The following is a 21131-nucleotide window of genomic DNA, read 5'->3' on the forward strand; positions in this document are numbered from 1 at the left end:
TTAGTCCACAAAGAGCAGTGTCCATTAATAACCACTGTCTTCTTCCACTCAGCTGTCACCTTATCCATAGTAACTTGCCCTTATGCCACACTGCTGTAATTTGTACAATAGTATCAAAAGCCATCCTGAAATCGAAGTATATGGTACCAAAACTATTTATGAATGCATCCATTTCCTTTGTTACTGTATCATGGTATCCAGTCAGGTTGGCCAGAGAAAATTGCCTCTTTACAAATCCATGCTCTGACTTCAGTATAACTGCATTCTCCTCTAGATGATCCTGCATTACTTCTTTTATCAGTGACTCCATTATTTTTCCTGGAACAGAAGTTAAGCTAACAGGACTGTAATTACTCATGTCACCTTTTAACCCCCTTTATGCATTGGGATACATTTGCACATTTCCACTATAGGTACCTCTCCCAAATCCAAATATGCTCTCATAATTATGGCTGAAGGTTTGCTTACATCCTTTAATATAATAAATATAAAAGGAGGTTTGATAGATCCCATCCACCCCAGATGCCTTTTTTCCTGTTCGGCTTCAACAGTTTCTCCTCCACTTTCCTCTAAGTTATCACACAATCACTTAGCTCCCTTTTAGTTTGATAAACTGACATCTCTCTTACGTAAAATATTCCTCGTGTGAATGTAGATGCAAAATTCCTATTCAATTTGTCAGCAACATAAGCAGAATCAGCAACAGCTAAACCATAGATATCAATGTGATTCAATCCTTTCTTTCTTCTGTTTAAGTAAAGATGTCCTTGCTGCTTTTCTTTGCATTTTTTCCTGAAACTTCTTGTAATCTGCCTTAGCTAGGGTTCAATTTGAAAGTGTCTGCAATTCTGCCCAGACACGATAGGAGGGAATATATGATAAGAGATCAATTCGGCCCTGGAAAGATTGTGCAAGACTCAAGGGGTAGAATTTTTTTCAGCCTGGTCTGTACTTGTTAACAGGAGAGACTGCTTCTGCAGGGATGGGATACACTTAAATAGAAAGGGTGCAAGAATGTTTGCTGATGCTATCGAGGCAGGGTTAGGTGGGTCGGGAAACTGCTAGATTGGGGGGATACAAGGACTAATAGATTAACAGTAGCCACTGGCAGAGGTGAAAGTGATTCTTGCACTGCTTTATTGGAATGAGCAGTAACCTGGAAAACAAGATGCAGGGTATATCAGACACTGCTGGTACAAGTAAACACATGGGTTGTGTTAGGGTAGCTAAGAAAAAGAACAGGTGCATGTATACTTGCGTGTACACCAATGCTAGGAGTTTAGTAAATAAATTTGATGAATTTGAGGTATTGCTCAAAACATCAAAGGCAGATATTGTTGGGATTTCAGAGACGTGGTGTCACACAGATATAAGGAATGCAGAACTGGAATTTGGGGAGTACAATGTCTACAGAAAGGATAGACAGGATAGGAAGGGAGGAGGGGTTATGCTATTAGTTAAGAAATACATAAAATCCAAGGAAGTGAAGCCAGTCGACATCGCTGGACAATGCAGTGTCGAGTCAGTTTGGTGTAACATAAGCATTGGGAGATCAAAATTGAGAGTAGGAGTGTGCCATAGGCCTAATGACTCTGATGAGTATAATAAGAAACTGTACAGGGAAATAGAGTGGGCCAGTAAATCAGAGAGTCTTATAATGGGGGATTTTAATTTCCCAGATATTGACTGGAATTTGGGGGCTGGTCACTCACACACTAGCAAGGCTTTTGTGGATTTATTGGATGATTGTTTTCTATATCAGCATGTTCGGGAGGCAACTAGAGGGAGTAATACTCTTGATTTGATTATCAGTTGTGATTCTTCATGCATTAAGAATCTGCAGATAAATGAACCACTAGGTGGCAGTGATCACAGTGTGATGAAGTGGGATTTACTCAAAGAGGTAACAACCATTAGGGGTAAAGGGAAGGGTTATTGCTTTCGTAAAGGCTACTACGATGGACTGAGACAGTATTTAAATTCTGTACAGTGGGACCAACTGATGATGTTACCAACAGCAAATTCAAAATGGGAAGCATTCAAAGAACTTATCTTGTAAGCTACTAGGCTTTACATACCAACTAAGAAATATTGTTCAAGGTTTAGGCCTAAATGGATGTCAGATGAACTAATGAGACATATGGCAGAGAAGAAAATTGCATGGGATACATACAAATTAACACGTGACACAGAAACCTATGATAGATACAAGTTGATCTGTAACCAAGTTACAAAGGAGGTTAGGCAAGAGAAGGCAGATGACGAGAAATCTTTGGCAAGGGATGCAAAGAAAAACAGCAAAGAGTTCTTTACTTATGTAAACTCTAGAAGGAAGGGGATGAATCAGATTGGTCCACTTGATATCGATAGGTCAACTGTTGATGATCCTGCTCAGGTAGCTAACAAACGAAATGAATATTTTGCATCGACATTCACACATGAGGAGTTATTCAGCGAGGGGAATGCCAGAGGTGTATTCAACTCTGGCAGTAAGCTAGAGAATCTTGTAATAACTGAGAAGAAAGTGGAGGAGAAATTGTTGAAGATAAACACAAGAAAGGCACCTGGGGTGGATGGGATCTATCCAGTTATATTAAAGGAGGCAGCAAAGGAAGTAAGCAAACCCTTAGCCATAATTATGAGAGCTTCCTTGGACTCAGGGGAGGTACCCATGGACTGGAGATGTTCAAATGTGACCCCAATTCAGAAAGGAGGATCAAAGGCTGACACAAGTAATTATAGACCTGTGAGTTTAACTTCTGTTCCAGAAAAATTAATGGAGGCACTGGTTAGAGAAGCACTGCAGGATCATCTAAACAAGACTTCAGTTATAGCTCGGACACAGCATGGTTTTGTTAAGGGGAAGTCTTGCCTGACCAATTTGATTGATACTATGATGCAGTCACAAAAGAACTGGATGCAGGGAATAACTCTGATATTATATACTTGGATCTTAGAAAGGCTTTTGATACTGTTGCACATGGAAGACTGCTGCACAAATTGGAGCAGTGTAACATTGGAGGCAAATTGCTGCTGTGGGTAAAGGGGTGGCTGAGGGGGAGAAGACAGAGAGTGGTAATCAATGGACACTGCTCGTCGTGGACTAATGTTATTAGTGGAGTCCCTCAGGGCTCAGTGTTGGGTCCATTATTGTTTTCTGTATTTATAAATGATATTGATGATGGTATATCAAGCTTAATGTCCAAGTTTACAGACGATACGAAGGTTGGCAGGGTTGTCAAGGACACTACTGACACTATGCTGCTGCAACAGGATCTGGAAAGGTTGAGCAGATGGGCTGAGAGGTGGCAAATGAAGTTTAACATTGATAAATGTAAAGTACTACATATGGGAAACAGCAACCCCAGAGCAACGTATCAACTCTGTGGTACTAAACTGACAGTGGTAGATAATGAAAGGGACCTGGGGGTGGTTGTGCAGGCAGATATGAAGTTCTCTGAGCAGTACAGATGGGCTGCAAGAGTAGCTCATGGTGTATTGTCAATGATATATAGGAATTTTTCTAGCAGCGATAAGGAGGTGATTATTCCCTTGTATAAGGCAATGGTCAGGCCACACCTAGAGTACTGTATACAGGCCTGGAGGCCTCATTTCAAGAAGGATGTAGAGCTGCTGGAACGAGTACAGAGAAGGGCAACAAAATTAGTGAATGGAACAAAGGGTTGCTCTTACGAAGAAAAGCTAAAGTTTTGCAAATTACAGTGTCTGGAGACTAGGCACCAGCGAGGTGATCTGATAGAGGTGTATAAAGCCTTGAATGGTTTGAGCATGCTCAATGCCAATGGGATTCTGCCTTTTGCTCAGAATAATCACCTGAGAGGGCATAAATTCAAATTGAGGAAAGACAGATGTAGGATAGACGTGCGGAAATTTGCCTTTAGCCAGCGGGTGGTTGGTTGGTGGAACAGACTTCCATCCCTTTTCGTGGAAGTTGATAGCCTAAATAAGTTTAAGGCTCAGCTGGACAGGTATTTCGAACAAACAGAGGGGTGAAGTGGAAGTGGTTATTTTTTATTTATTTATTTTATTTTTTGGCTGATGCTGCATAAGCTTGCTTTCCTGCATCAAATGCCTCTACTAATGCTAATGCCTAGAGTACTTGAGAGCTTGCATAACATTTTGTGATTTGATTGCACTCTAGTTTATATCTACCATAAGTTTCAATATTACCTTTTAATTTATATGCATCGTATGCATTTTCTTCTCTGCTGCAAGTCTCATTAGTTTATCTAACATCCATTTAGTGTAAACCTCGAACAGTATTTCTTAGTTGGTGTGAAAAGCTTAGTAGCCTCGACGATTACTTCCCTGAATGCTCCTGATTTATAATTTGCTGTTGGTAACATCATCAGATTGTCTCACTGCATAGAATTTAAACCATCTGAGTCCATTGTAATCGTTCTTGCAAAAGTCTTTCCCTTTACCTTTGACAGTAGTTATATCTTAAGTAAATCCCACATCAGTGCACTATGATCGCTACCACCCAGTGGGTCTTTTAACTGCTGATTCTTAATGCATGAAGAATCCCTGCTGATAATCACAACAAGAGTATTGCTTCCTGTTGTACCCCCTCTAAATAAGAGAAGAGATGTCTATGGAATTCTACGATAATTGGCAATGTCGATGGAACAATAGCGACAGGAATATCACCAGAAAGGTTTTCCTACGTGTGGCAAAAGAAGATGAGATGCTGCATTGGTTTAATCCAACCTTGTAGACTACATTTTTCATAATAGGCCATGGGCCCTTTTATGCTAAACTGCATGCCTTAGGAATCTGTAAACATATGCACTGCATTTGTAGGAGTATGGAAACTTGGGAACATATAGTATATGTGTGTCAAGAATATGAGGACTTCAGAAAGGACTTTGTGAGACAGTTTCAACTTTGCCAGCCTTGGAACCCAAATGTGAGGAACATGTCCAGATTCGAGGAGGCCTTTCAGACATTATCTGTCCAAGTTTTTAATAGTGTGTGGAGTTGGAGCAGCACTCTTGAGGGTATTATGCCACACTCTCAAAGGTAGCAAATCTGGTTGTATTACATGTTTGGCTGTCCAGAGGCATGTGAACTAAATATCTGACTTCGTCTGATGTTGATATTTAGCCCACACTTATGCCCTTGTCAACATCGACCAGTTTTGTGACATATATAGGAGCTCTCTGCCTGACTGATCTAAGTTAAAGCTACTTAAAGTAGAATAGCCATCACAGCTATGTATCTAGTGTTGTAAATGACTTGAATTTCTCTACATGATCCACATTGGCAGCAACTGTGAATCATGTATCAAATCATTTTACGATTGGTTCACTATACTATCACATAACTTTACAATGGACTCTCCATAATAAAATATCGTTCACTATACGATGTGTAGTAAGCACCAGTCATTGTGATCACATTTGCCAATTGAATTTTAATTGTATTAAACGGCTATTCTAATAAGCGAAAATAGGAGGAATATTATCCACAGGCTATAAAAGTAAAAATATAAAGCAAAAATTTACACTTTATTACCTTACCAATTAACAAAATTAAATGATGCATGAAAATCAGAATATTTTCCACAGTTTAGTAAAATAAAATAAATTTATGCCTACATACATAGCTTAATTAATACTGTAATATGTACATGCTAATTGATATTTCTGTTTACTGACTTTTTTTTTGTTGTAAAATTTAAAACAGTAAAGAAGATAAGCAATCAATAACAACACAGCACGTACAAATTGCAGCTAACATGATACATGCAAGTGAGATATGGAGTAACAAATTTACGAAGCTTAAAAAGTAGGAATGAAGAGAAGATTCTGATAATTTGTTTTTTATATGATTGAAGAGGAAGGGGGAAATCATTTTACCATGATAACATGAAAACCCACAGAATTCCAGTTATTGGTATTATCGAACATGCAGTAAGATCAAGATTAGATGCTGTAAGAAATAGATTGCACTAACAGAAAAGCCCAACAAATCGGAAACTGCAAATTGTTTTTTGGTAGTGACTTCCAGAAATGTGCTTTAGAAAAATATCACAAAGGCATTCAAAATTGATTCTTATAACTGAACATATGATAATGATGAAAGTGTAGTGCATTTTAATGAGTTGAATTGGTTTTTTGAAATTAAAGTGACCGATTCCAGTAACCAGTGATCACGTTAACCAGTGCCTACTTATTTCACTTTATGACGGAATGGGTTTACGATTGTCTGTGACAATAGCAGCATTTGTAAAAATGTTGGTTGCATGTTTTATTTTTGCATCCTTTAGCTAAAGTGATTTTTTGTGTTCTTTAATCAATATATTAGTTTTATTAATTTTTTTAATCAATATTATAATTTCCATTATAAAATCACCTTTTAGAGGAATAAATAGCTTAGTTATATACCAAAAATTTCAACTTATATTAGTTACATATATATATATATATTAGTTTTAATAATTTTTTTTAAATCAATATGTACAATTTCCATTATCAGAATCACCTTTTAGAGAGATAAATAGCTTAGTTATGTAGTGAAAATTTCAACTTCCAAGGTCTTGGAACAAATTACCAGACACAGTGTTATTGGGTTCACATTATATTTTCATGATACACTTGGTGTTTGTGGAACAGATTAATATCGTAAAGCGGGGGTCCACTGTACTTCCGTACTACTCAGTGGTCATCCTTGTGGTGCAGTGGGCTTCTATCTTCTCAGTCCTACTGGAGCATCACATGTGTCTTCTCTCATGATCAGAATACTCTAAACCAGGGGTGGCCAACGAGTCGATCGTGGATTTAATTTCAGTCGATCGTGGCGAATTTTAAATATACAGTCATTACTCGATTTGTGCACCTTGTGCAATGAAATTTTTAAGATGGTAGATCGTGGCACATTTTGAAGGAAAAAAGTAGATCGCATCACAGATTAAGTTAGCCACTCCTGCTCTAAGGGATGAATTACTGAACTAAATATGAATTACTGAACTATCTCAGTGTTCCTTGGTGCATTGGAATTGCCAATCTTTGACTTACATCTTTTTTTTTTTTTTTTTATGTGAACCCCAAACACGAGAGGTATTAGAACCTATAGTACTTAGTACCGTGTTTGGGTTAGGGTTGAAGGAGAAGTATGGGGGGAGGGGGATGCCGGAAACTTTGCTCTAGAGACTAAACATGGGGTTCACCACTTCAAGCCTCCAATAAGCAAAGTGGTGGTATTTCACCGGTTGATGAAAGCCATCTACCACCTATCTGAACAGCAGCTGGATGGACAGGTTCTGTGAGTATTCTATGATTCAGAATTATATTCCATGGCTATGTGTATGTAGAGTGTGACTTGTCTTGGGAGTATGCAGATAAGTCTGAAAACTGTACAGTATTGTAAATAGGTGGCAGGGATGGGATGTTCATGTTAGGCACTTCACTAAAATGCACCTCCTGGACCGAAGTCCATATGCACTAATTACATTCACATTTAATTTTTATTTCACCCCGAAATTAATGGGTCAACTAATATATATATATATATAAAATAATATATTTATATTGTAAAAACTATATACATTACTTACATTTATGTTCACAATCAGTTGAATGAAATATATTACAATTCAATTTAAAAGTAAAATTTTGAATGAAATTCACTATAAAACCAAAGAAATGAGTATCATGAACTGCAGAGAAGAGCTACAGTAGTTTAGCCTGAAGGCAATGAACAGCTTGTTGCACTGTCCAAGGCATTCAATTCCAGACCTCGCAGAGGTATACTGTTCATAGATAAAATTCTATCTCTTCTTTTAAAAACATTATTTATAAACTCAGAAAATAATTTATATAAAATTTTATCCAAAAACAACTATGGAAGAGAATCCTCATTAAAAATAAAAGTACTTCTTAATAACTTGGATCTATGTCCTCATAATTTGGACAATAGAGGGCAACATGAAGGTCCATCTCTTGTTTCCCCACACTCACACAAGTCAGAGGGGACTAAGCCAAACCGGTTCAGCCTGAACCTCAAGCCATTATAGCCAAGGCTGCAATACTGCTGAGATGGAGGGCAGAAACACATATGTCTCCCTGCCTTTGTCAGAAAATTCCATCTATCTTGCCAAATGTTCACAAGTCCATCTATTCTCCGCCTCTCAGCAGCCATCTGATGAAAAATCAGTGTGCTCCACTGGACACGACTGGATGCCCAAAATCTCAGGGGATATGCCTCTTCACAGACAATACTTCAACATTGCTCTTATTACCAGGGTGGGGATGCCAGAATCAGTACTTCAAATTCATCAGATTGATTTACTAATTGTAAATAATTTGTAAAGCCTTTCTAAATTTCATTAAAATCAGGCCAGTAGAAATCTGGCAAGTATTATTCTTTTTTTATTATTAATTTTTTTTCTATACATATAGGCTATTCATGTACTGTATGTTATAGCTGAAGCACTGGATACTGTGTGTTGCCATATGCCAATTGGGGGAATGAACGAGCATTGTGTCAGATAAATAGAAACAAAATGTTTGGGTTGTGCATAAAAGTTGTTGCTTTTTGTTATAAGCCACGATTTATTACTGTGTGCTGATGCACTTGAAATGTAATACACTGCTGACATTAACTAACTTTTAGTTTTGCTAATTTTGTAATTTGACAGGGGGGTTACTACTTCTCACAAGTCTCGCATGCCATGTTGTAGAGTTCAAGGATCTTGCCCTTTTGTTATATTTATGAATGACTCATCATAGAAGTTTGAAGGTGGATAGGCCTCTACTTTTGTTTATGTGGTCCAAAAAATTAGAGAAGTGAGCTGTTCAGTCTTGAATAATGCTATTCTGCAACTGCAGAAATGCATCTAATGCCCTTACTATTAATGTTAATGTGTAGTTTGTCATCCTTTAACAAGAGGAAAAAGAAAAATAGCAACATTAAAAATTGTTAAATTTTTGATATTAATGTACATAAAAGAAAACAGTGCCATTGTCGGTTTTCAAATAAAAAAAGAAAATATACAAATAAGTCACATGTAATTATTGTTATGCAAATTGACACACACATATATATATATATATATATATATATATATATATATATATATATATACATACAAACAAAGTATGATTGGCATGAGACTTGCAGTTGCCTGATATTTTGTGTGTCACAGTAAGAAGGCCTGCAGGCCTACCTTAAAAAATAAAAAAAACTATTGAGGAAATAAGGAGTTTCATCCACCATCCACAAAAATCAGCATATTGGGCCAGCATTGAACTTGGTACAACAAAAAACAATGTGGAGTGTGTTGCATGAGCAGTTGGAGGTAAAACCATACAACCATTATGGCTGATGTCATAATGTTCATTAGATGTCAGATATTGCTTACTAAGATGGCAGAAGAGCTGCTTAAATTATTTCTGTTTAGTGATGATGATGCATTCCATCATACAGTGTGATGAGTGTGTGAAGTGAATAACCCATCTGAGACTACCAAAGTTAACATGTTTTGCCCTGCAAGTTGCAGAAAAGTGTTTGACCGGTCCCATATATCAGGATCCACAGGTGAATTATCTGATCCTGATCCCGATTGGTCAGGACGATCCTGGCAGCTTTTTAAACAAGATCTCATGCCTTCTAACTTCCATACAGATGCTAAAAGTTGTTTGGATCTCCAGTATTCCTGTGGCCAGCTTACTCACTAGACCTCACATCATTGGAATTTTTAAGGACCAAACATACAAATGCCTACTTGCCAACTGATATGACTCTTGAGAAGGATCACTGCATTGATCCGTCATGTCACATCGCATACATCATCTCATATCTGACACGAGGTTGATTATTGTTGAGATGTGTGCTGCATTACTGCTGGAAGTCATTGAAATTGTTACCACCGCTGCAACTTTCGGTTTGTATTGACTTTCTTCCAGTACCATGTTTCTTCTACGTAAGCATAATTAAAAGTTATAAGGTATGATTGTTTGGAAACTACTTTTGATGTACCTGCTGTATTACTGAAAATACTTCATCAAAGGCAAACAACATAGGCGACAATTAAAATTGCAGTAAAAAAAAAAATTACTTTATAGCATTTTAGAGAAACAGGTTTAACTGTTAATAGGTTCTGTGAACTTGGTTGTAAATTTATATAACCTTGTGTACAGTAAAGTTCCATTACAGTGAACACCATTTTAATGAAAATTTCATTATAGTAAAAGTATTTCTAGGTCCTGGCTGTCTTCCCTTATTAGTACTTTGTAAGTCTTGTTTGAAAAGTTTTGGCAAAAAATTCAGTACAAGTTATTTTAAAGGATCTTCCAAGATGATAAGGCAGTGTTGTCATTGGGCCTGCACTGTGCATGAGTGGTTTGAAGAACACATTGAAGATATCAAACATCTTGATTGGCCTCCAAATTTGCTGGACCTCAATCCAATTGAATACCTGTTGGATGTTTTGGAATGGGAAGTGAGGCATATGGAAATGCAACTGTCATCTATTCTGACACTGGAAAGTCTTGCAGGCAGCGTGGCTGCAGATCAATATGGACATCTTCAGATATCTAGTGGAGTCGAGACATCTAGTGGCTGTTATTCATGTGAATGGTGAACCAGCACTGTATTTGGTAGGTGGTCATAATTTAGTGATCACTGAGTTAACTCTTTTGCGAGTATGTATACTCGCAAAAGAATTAACCAATACTTCAAAGTCATGAAACTGATAATTGTAGATTAGTATGAACATGTGAGCACTTGTCTTTTTGTGTATCTCTACAGGATAGTTTAGGTATCCCTAAAGTATCCTATAGTTTCTTATGGTGGTGTGCTTTTTCCAGTTGGTTATTTCTGTAGTTCTAGCAATTTTTGTAGCACTGTTTGGTAGTTTGTTCATTATTTTCCTGTGTTCTAAACACTTTGGCTCTTGAGGCATAGTGTTAAATCCCCCCCCCCCAAGCTTTTCACATGAAATTGGACCTGGAGGACAGCATACCTAAAGTAAGTTATGGCTGGCAGGAGTTTGCAACTGTCTGGTGGTGTTTTCTTTTTGAAGGATAAGAAACAACGCTAGTGGTATTCAGCTGTTAAGTTGTGAGGTTAAAATTAGCATTACTGAAAAACTATACATTTTACATCAGTATGCTTAGTTTGTGTTAATCATATGTTTGGATTAATTTTCCAGTCATTGATATTATAACTGGCCATTTTCTTAAATGTATTTAGGGAGAATTTCTTTGAGAAAATTGTAAGGGGCATGTCAATAAAAAAAGGGTTGAATATCACTAGTGTATATTACATTTGTGATCTAAATAAGTTAAACACATTGGATATTTAAATTTAAGATGAATTGTTTATGATGTTAATTAGTGTCACATGGTTAAGACACATGATGATAGCCACTGCATATACCATACTTAAAGTAGTTATATTCTTTCCTGAAAAAGACTATGATTACTGATATAAGTTTTCAACTTTTATTTTTATTACATCTTTTAAGCATCTTTTATTTGTACTACATATTGAAATACTGTAGATACTTATATAGTATTTGTAATTAGTATTAGTAATTTTGTGTTGATATAGTAAAATCTCATTAATACAAACTTTTTTATACAAAGTACTAGTTTATATGAAGCACATACCATTCCCCTGCGTAAGGATAGGCTTTTCTATGTACATATATTTATTTATTACAAAATTCAGTTAATATGTATTACAAAGCTGGTTAGCCAGGTGAGAAGGAGCAGCAGTGCGTAACACACGCTTCTTGATTAGACCGGGGTTCGAGCCCATCACCACCAAATACGGAGGATGCGGAAAGGTCAGGGAATGACCACCACATATCCCGGAGCAATATGGCCTTAGTTGCTAATGCTCCTAAAAACCAAAAAAACAACAACAAAGCTGGTTTTCACCTCACGAGAAATAAATACTGTTATTTTGTATGTTTAATACAAATCTTGGCTCAGTTGTCTGATTATTCCCCTATTATTGCTTCTGGCCACCTGCTTTCTGAAGGATGGCACTGATTTGTTAGAATTTACTTTTGTGTAAACAAAACCAGTTTATGGTAGCAACAACTTAAGTGCACTCTGAAAAAACATTGTGAAAGATGAGATGTGAAATTAACAAAAGAATAAAAACAGTTTTTCTAAGCTGTGTATATACACTCCTTTGCTCTCCATGCGATTAAGGTCAGTTGCAATTATTACGCCAGTTCAAAGAGTCTTTTTGCATAATCTATTTTTGTGCCATCTTACCTGAGCTGATGTCTTTTTCGGAACTTGTGTCTTTAAATTAATTTAAAGTTTGTTTATATTAAATCTCATCTAGCAGTGGTGACAAAATGTAAATGGACAGAATTAAGCCTGGAAATTAAACTGAAAATTATACAAGAGGCTGATAGGATGGAATGAAGTAAAACGACATTGCAAAGGAATACAACATCCCTTTATCTACAATACTGAAAAAAACTTAAGTGCGCGATACTGGAGCAGCAATAAAAAACAGGAAACGAATTCCTGGCCCAAAACACGAGAGCTTGAAACAACTTTTGAGTGAAACCAACAAATGCATGCATCTAATTTGCCAATATCGGGTCTGAGAAAAACTGGTTGTGTTCTGTACAGTCCATTCTTGGAAAATATGAGGCAAAGGACATTTTTAACCTTGACGGGACAGGTTTCTTTTATAATTTGCTGCCAAACAAAACGTTTGCTATTTGAGGAGCCTTGTCACGGTGAAAAATTAAGTAAACAAAGACTCGCTGTTCTGTTATGCTGCAATTTAGATAGCAATACAAAACTATGTCCACTTGTGATTGATAAGTTTTCCAAGCCAAGATGTTTTAAGGAAGCTAACCAACTTCCTTGTGATTATGTGGCCAACAGAAGCGCTCTGCTTAAAAATTTTTCAGTCTTGGTTATCAAACATGCCAAAAAGAATGGCTTCAGAAAAATGGAACATTTTAATGATTCTAGATTGTTGTACAGCACATTCTGCCGAGACACTTAAGTTGACAATATATGGCTGTTGTTTTTACCTCCCATTACCACCAGTTTTATGCAGCCACTGGATCAAGGCATTATTTATAACCACAAGAGAGCATATAGAGCCTGCCTGATAGGGTACTTGATCTTCAACATAGATGGACGGAGGGAACAATTTGCAGCCAAATTGGAATGTTTTGGATGCCGTCCGTAATATTGTTATTGCTAGGGATAGTATTGCATCAAGTGTAATAATCAACTGCTTCAGAAAGGCTTTGGAGAGAATATAATCAAAAAACATGGTCCAGCAGACTAATGTGATAGCAACATTGAGGAATGGGGAAATTTGAAGGAGCATGTGGATTTTGTTGTCTCTTCGAATTTGAAGAGTTTGTGAAGGTATGTGATGTGGTTACTACCACAGCAATGCAACACCAGAAGAGCTGCTGAGCACCAAGCAGAACATGTTACCAGTGACAGCAAAAGTGAATAAGCACACACTGCCATCTAAAAAAGATGCCCAAAATGTATTGAGCATAATAATGCGTTGGCCTGCAGTAACATTGGTAAAGAAATAACTATTGCATTTGATAATGTCTGCTGTAGTTAAAAATGCATATAGGACAAAAACTGTGCACAGAACGTTGGATTCTTTCCTTAAATTAGATTAATTTATCAAAATGTTAATGGTTTGTATGTCTCCTTTTATATTAAGATTAATCCTTTTTACTGTGATACTAAAATATTTGTGTATATATATCAAAATATATACTGTACAATATTTTCATTTCCATTAATTGCTTTTCTCTTAGTTTATGTTACAAATAAAATAATCTTTAAAAAATGTGTTATTCCTATTACCGTATTGCAAGACAAGGTTTTTATTTTTATTATTTTATTTGTTTTTGATATTATTATTATTAGATATATAGTGTGCGCCAAAAAAAAAAAAAAAAAAAAAAAAAACTAAAATTTTGAACTTTTGGGATACTTTGTTACTGCAAACCTCGTAATTACAAAATGTGACAATGTAGGACCCTTGAACTGAGTATTAATGAGATTTGACTGTAGTTGGTACTGATATTTTGTTAATGTAAACTTTTATTTTATTTAGATACAAATATTTAAAAGTTGTTTCAAGTCCAGCATTTTGATGACATTACTAAGGAAGGCATGTTGTAAGTATATTTCTTTTATAAGATAGTCTGTTCAGATGAACTCTTAATCTTCTCCTTATGTACATCACTTCGGCTGTAAGTGCAAAAACTGTTAATAGTAAAAAGAAAATTTGGAATGGCAGTTATAGGTGCACTGCCACTTAACTAGAAAATGTCCCATTGGTTCAATTATTCCCTAGCCACATTATTGACCTCCATCTTTGCCAGCAACCATTGGAAAAAGTTATTTTCTTTATATTGATCAGTTCGTGTTAGTGTTGCAGCAGATGGAACTTGTATAGGGGTCCAGATGTCCTAGTTTTTTTGGCACCCTGAGACATCCTTGCAGATTTTACACTTGCATCCTAGTTTTTTGTAGTTTAAAAAATTATCTTATCATAAAATGAATTTTCATTAAAATTCAGTACAAGGTCAATACAGGCCAGTACAACAGAATAAATAAAAACAATGTGCTGGTTGCATTAATTGGACTGTATTATTCCAAAATTACACAAGTGGACTGTATCATCATCATTTGTCTAATTGAAAATTGATGATAGTAGCTTATTTGACCAATTTATGAATTTTAAGGAATTTGTTTCTGAGAAAAAGAAAGATAATTGGGAAAACTTATTAGCCCATAGAAAGTGGGCTGAATATTTTAATTAATGCAAAGGTTCCAAGGTATGTTCTGAGATTTTAAAAATTGCTCTATATACCTTTTCTATTTTTGCCAACAATGGGAACATAGAGCATGTATTTCCATTAATTAGCAATCATTGGAGCAACATTAGAAATAAAATGGAAACAAATGCTGTGAATAGTATTTTCTTGGTTACTTATAATTTGAAAATGGATTATAAAAGATTTTATAATTACTTACTTTGTAATCCAAACTTACTGAAAATGATTGGCAGTAACAATAAATATGTTGTAATTTTTTAGGTAATAAATATAATTTTTAAAATTTCCTCATTTTTAAACTAAAAATGTCCTAGTTTTTTCCCTATTTTGCCCTAGTCTTTGAATTCTAGATCTGGTAACCCTAAACTTGTATGGTACCAGTGAATAATGGATCAAAGAACGAACTTCATGGACGATTGAACATCGAATGTTACACTGTCACAATACTGCCTTAGCACTAATGGTGAAATGTTAAGTTCATACTGCACCATTGACTGCAGCAGCTGTCGTGATTGGGGGATATTTTCTGCCATGAACTATCATTAAGTCACCTGTTTCTTTGAATTTTTTTCAGCATTTTGCTTTGGGAAGTAGTCCTGAACTTAAAACTTTTAAATGCCAGTATTCTCTATGTACAGCCATGGAGTTGCTGCTGTTCTGGTAAAATAGCTTTACCAACAGAGCATGATCCTTTTGAAGTACCATTTCAATGCCTGTTGTTTTCATTTCCCTTTCTCGTTTTTAAATCCTCTCAAAAATCAACGATGTTTACATGATTGGGTTAATTTGAATTCTAGTGTGTAGAGTGTCAGTTCCTTCCTCCCCCAATCCTCACTGGCAGATTTTGAAATAATGATTTTTTGCACTCTTCATTTCTGCATGTGACAGTTTTTGTTTGTTCAAAATTTCATGTTTCTACCATTAGTGGTTTTCCACCCACAGCCAGCCAAAGTGACTAATAGCTAACAGTAACCGGCTTATATAGGATTAATAGTTGATTACACTTTTCACCAGTATATTTACCTCTATGGAGAAGACCTGAAATAGTAATAGTATTTGCCATATATTGCAAGGCTTTTGCTGCACTGGCAAAAAAAAAAAAAAAAAACACTAACATAGATAAGAAAATACAGATTACCGTATTTCCCCATGTATAAGACGCACTTTTTTCGAAAAATTTGGGGTCTAAAAACTGGGTGCGTCTTATACAGTGGTTGTAGATTTTTTTTACTTGCATTTCGCGCTTGTTGTCTTTGCGCTCATTGTTTCGCACTTGTTACTGGTATATTAGGTTATGTTTTGCCACGTTCTGCCCAGAAATGGCTCAGAAAAGATTTTCGTACAGTGCTGAATTCAAGTTAAAAGTGATCCAGTTTGCAAAAGTGAATGGAAATCGTGCTGCTGAATGTAAGTTTGGTCCTCCTCCAACTGAGAAAACAATCTGAGACTGGCTATGGGAAGAAGAAACCCTACTGAAAACGCCACGGCAGAAGAAGGCCATTAGAGGCATGTCTGCAAAATGGCCTGATTTAGAGAGGGAATTGAAGATATGGATTGAGGAGCAAAGGACAATTGGAATTCATGTGCCCACAAAGATGGTTCAGCATGAGGCAAGAAGAATTGCTGATGAAAAAGAACGCACTGATTTCAAAGGAGGACACAATTGATACTTCAGGTTCATGAAACAGAATGGACTAAGCATGCGTACACGCACCAGACTTGGCCCAAAAGATGCCTGAAAGCTATGAGCAGAAGTTCCTTGAATTTCATCGTTTTGTCATTCAATGTCGGAAGACAGTTTGAGTTGGGACAGATTGCAAATATGGACAAAGTCCCCCTTCAATTTTATATCCCAAGTAACAGAACTGTTGATAAGAAGGGGTGAAAACTAACTGTGAAGACAAGTGGACATGAAAAGAGCCATTATATAGTTGTTCTAGCTTGTTGTGCCGACGGAACCAAGCTGCCTCCTATGCTGATTTTCAAATGCAAAACAATTCCAAAAGAAGACATTCCTCGAGGAGTGACTGTCCACGTTCATGACAAGGGTTGGATGGATCAGGATGGGATGAAGATCTGGTTTGAGAATGTTTGGAGCAGGAGACCAGGCGGGCTCTTACGCAAACCTGCCCTATTGGTGCTTGATCAGTTCAGGGCAAACATAACAAAAAATACAAAGAAGATTGCTGCAGAGCAAAAAACAAAACTTGCTGTCATACCTGGAGGCTTGACATCCCAGCCCCAACCACTTGATGCCAGCATTAACAAACCCTTCAAAGCTGCCATGATAGACGAATGGAACCAATGGATGAAGTCTTCTGGGGACAATTTGACACCAGCAGGAAGAGTGAAGAAACCAACTATAGGAGAAGGTTGTACCTGGGTGAAAAGATCCTGGGATAATATCAAGATTGAGATCGTTGTCAAGTCATTTAAGAAGTGTGGCATTTCAAATGCCATAGATGGAACTGAGGACGAAGCAATATATGAAGACAGTGATTTGTCATCAGACACAGATGAGAACAAGCTAATGGATGGGAGTTTTGACAGTGATGAGTTGTATGAATTTTATGATGAATAAAACTTGAGTTGAATAACTTTATGTAATACGTTTTTTTTTTTTTTTTTTAATTTCGGGCCCCAAAATTAAGGTGCATCTTATACATGGGGAAATACAGTATATGTTTCCCTTGTCACACAGGTAACTATCCAGTTGATCTCTGAATTTATTCAAACTGTCAGACTCAACTGCCTGTGAGGGCAACTTGTTCCAACAATCAATGCCTTGCTGTCTAAAAGAAAACTTACTACAATCTAACCTAAACCTCAAGCCCTGTAATTTAAATTTATGACCCATAGTTCTGGAATTCTTTAGGACAGTGAGAATTCCACCTTCATTTATTTTATTAATCTCTCTCAGAGCCTTATAAACCTCAATCAGGTCACCTCTGAGGTGCCTGATTGCCAAGCTCTGTAGCCCACTTGTTTAGTTCATAGTTCATTTAACTTATGTTTCCATATATGGATTATAACTTTAACGCGAATATACCAGAGTGAGTATTATGTCACTTGCATTTAGAAAATAAAGGCACTGTTGCATCATGCTGATAGTACTGGAACTGACCACAGCAGGTATTGGCAAGATATGGACTGCTGGCACTGGAACTAATCACATGCTGGTCAGTTTTTACTGCCAACAGCCCATATCTGTATAGAGGCCTAAAGATGAAGATTCAGTAGAACCATAATCAAGCCAATTTACATTAAATATAGTAGCACCTTTAAGTAAACATCTTAAAACAAATTCTGATGCGGTGTAACAGTTATTTTCATTTAACTGCTGATATTGGCAAACCATGCAGCATTTCCCTTTTCAAACAATTGCATTTTGAAAGGTTTGTCATTGAGCAATGACCTTTCTGAACGTTACAATGTTAAAAAAAATTATTTGATTCAGCTCACAGGGAAAACAGTCTGTCACCATCAGAATTAGCTGTTAATTCTGAATGCAAGTTTTTTTTTTTTTGTTTGTTTGTTTGTTTCCCAAGCATAAAGCCCATTTGAAAGGCTGAAGAAATTATTCGGAATGCAACACAGGAACTATTAGCAATTCCAAAAGAAGCCTATCAAGAATGCATCCAAAAGTGTTGGAATTAGTCCATATAGTGCCAAGGGGCAACTTGAATAGCCAGTATGTTTCATCATTTCCCAAATTATCATTCAATCCCAAAAATTTTTGAAAACACCTTGTACCTTTTTGTAATAGGTGTCCCCCCTCTAAAAATTCTGAAAATACAATGTTAATTCAGAAATGGAGTCTTTATAGAGGGTATCTGTTCATGCAGACTTTTCTCATTGTTTTGATGGCACAAATAGTGTGTTAGATAATGGACTGCTTGCAGGAGAGTCATGCAAGCAATCAAAGTATGATCTTTTCAAAATTTGCACATTTGTTCTTATGTTTGAGAGATGATGATTTAGTTTTAAATGATATGTGGATACAAGCTCATTTCATGTGTTGCCAAGTGGTGGAGTCCTTTTGGAAATGCATCATTCCTGATATTTTGACATCAATCCCCTTCGTTGACCCAAAAATTTAATGTGTGTTAAATAAGTAACATGAAAGCAAAAATAATTTTGGCATCATATATTTAGATTTCAGTACATCATATTTTGACTGCTAAAGAAATGTGAACCTTGTTTTAATAAAATTAAAATTTACAAATCTGTAATATGTATGTTTAAAATTTTGTCCCTGCTGCAACATGGTACATGTGGGTGGGGGGACTGGTTATATCAAGCAAATTTGAGAATACTCAATGTGTAAATTATAGGTCCATAAGGTAGTCAAGTCATGATCATTGATGAGTACAGAAGAAAGATATTAGTTGAAATTGTCTTTATATATTTTCACTGTTAATTTCCATAGATTTGAAGAAAATAATATTGAACATATGCTTTAAGGTGTTGAAAGGCAATCTTGCATGTAGTGGGAACTTCTGATGAACTTGGATAGTCTTACTCTGTGAGACTAAATATACCTAACATCAACCACTAAGTTAATGTTAAGCGTATCTGATTTCTCTGCCAGTAGTTTTGAAAGTGCCAGGATATTTGTTGTGGCAGTAATCTGCTTCCATTCCAAATTATGTTTGAGAGGCCCACTAACTTATGGAGGTAAGGCTGGACCTGGGAGGTTCCTCTTGAAAATAGCATTCCCATGTTAGTTGGTCAAAGATAACTATAATTTTCTTTACCTTCCCAAATATAGACACATTTTTAATTGATATGATTTTTGAAGTGATCTTTAAGTTTTTTGTGGAGTAATAACATGCAAGAACCTATTGGGTGCTGTGCCACAGTTTTTGCTACTATTTTCACTATTATTTCTGACTTGTTTTAGGGCCAGTGCTACAAGGCTTAGAATTGTGTTGGTTCCTAGTTCAGGTTTATTCACTTTTTAGGCTGTCTTTAGTTATAGATAGTTCTCTAAATATCTAGTCTCGCATGAGTTGTTTTTGAAAAATTTTATTTTTTATGCATTAGTTATCTTTCTGTACATTAAAATAATTTTCCTCCTAATGATATTTATTCAGCCAATGGGAGAAGAGAGATGCGGTTACATGGAAATATGTAACAAATACAAATATAACAGAAACTTTTTTTCTGTGGTAAAACAAACTTCTGTTTAAGTGTGGTCACATGCTATGTTTATCTAACATGACCGTGCAGTACCATTCTTGATTTCCATATGTAATGTATTTATTTTAATAAATTAAATACAACAAGGCATAACATTTTAGGAGTTTAAAATTCTATATCTATATAATATCAGTGTAGATACACCATAGATGACTCTTAAAGAAAAACTACAGCTGATCTTTAGAATAGGGTCCCCCTCTAGACAGCCTCAGTCTTAGAGTGTTTACCTCTCCTTCCCGCTGTTTTAAAATAGGAAAACGAGTTCCCGATTCAAAAACAGTGGCGGGGGGGGGGGATGATAAAACACCCTAACTGACACTAACCACCATAGCCATGGCGGGTTAGGCATGTCAATCACTGCCTTCTTCCTTTTCTTCTCGCCACTATTTTAGAATGGGGAATAATCCTAAATATCATTAGGAGGAAGTATTCTAAAGTTTTACCAAAACCACGATCGTGGTATGAAAGCCACCCGCTGATCAAAAGCCAACTTGCTTTGAAACAGTGCCGTCTGGGTGGTGGTGGCTACCGAGAATAAGTGATAAGTCTTCTCTATTAGTAAAGCGTTATTTATTCAAGGTAGTGCAATACATGGTAACTCATTGTGAAGGATGAGCACAATATGAGATACAGATGAAATGATGCCTTTCACACTACAATTGTAGTTTTTCTTTAAGAGTTGTCTAGGGTGTGTCTACACCGATATCATAAAGATATAGTAATGTATTAATGTATTCATAGCAGAAGAAGAGACACACAGAGTCGAAAGCTTCTGTAAGTATTTTATTTTATCAAAAAAAAGCCAGTGCAGCGAGCAGATCCCCCTAGTATATTAAAAAAAAAAAAAAAAAAAAAAAAAATTGAAAACCATTAATACACATAAGCAGAATTATGTGCGCATTTAATGGTCTTTTTAAACTGGAATATGTAAGCGAATAATAGTTTTTGTCTTTGTTTTAAGCCTCTAAGCAGAATTAAGTGTTGCCTGTGTGCTTATTTTATGTCAGCAATTATGTAAACTGTTTTTGACATATGTTCCAGCTCATACATGAGCTGGAACATGTTGGAAAAATCTTAGGTGGATTGCAAGGTGGCTCTAGGGTAG

General features: G+C 36.2%; 1 protein-coding gene across 5 annotated transcripts in view; it reads left to right on the forward strand.

Moving 5' to 3' along the window:
* Positions 1–21131, forward strand: part of LOC150082806 (casein kinase II subunit alpha) — a 193364-nt gene that overhangs the window by 27222 nt on the left and 145011 nt on the right. For all 5 annotated transcript variants that reach the window (XR_016547143.1, XR_016547144.1, XM_090376828.1 and 2 more), the window contains exon 2: positions 14098–14161. The gene's annotated coding sequence lies outside the window, so the exon portion shown is untranslated. The remainder of the gene's footprint in view (positions 1–14097; positions 14162–21131) is intronic.

The sequence above is a fragment of the Mastigoproctus giganteus genome, chromosome 7, assembly GCF_048544385.1.
Source record: "Mastigoproctus giganteus isolate SK-2022 chromosome 7, ASM4854438v1, whole genome shotgun sequence".
NCBI classification, from domain to species: domain Eukaryota; kingdom Metazoa; phylum Arthropoda; class Arachnida; order Uropygi; family Thelyphonidae; genus Mastigoproctus; species Mastigoproctus giganteus.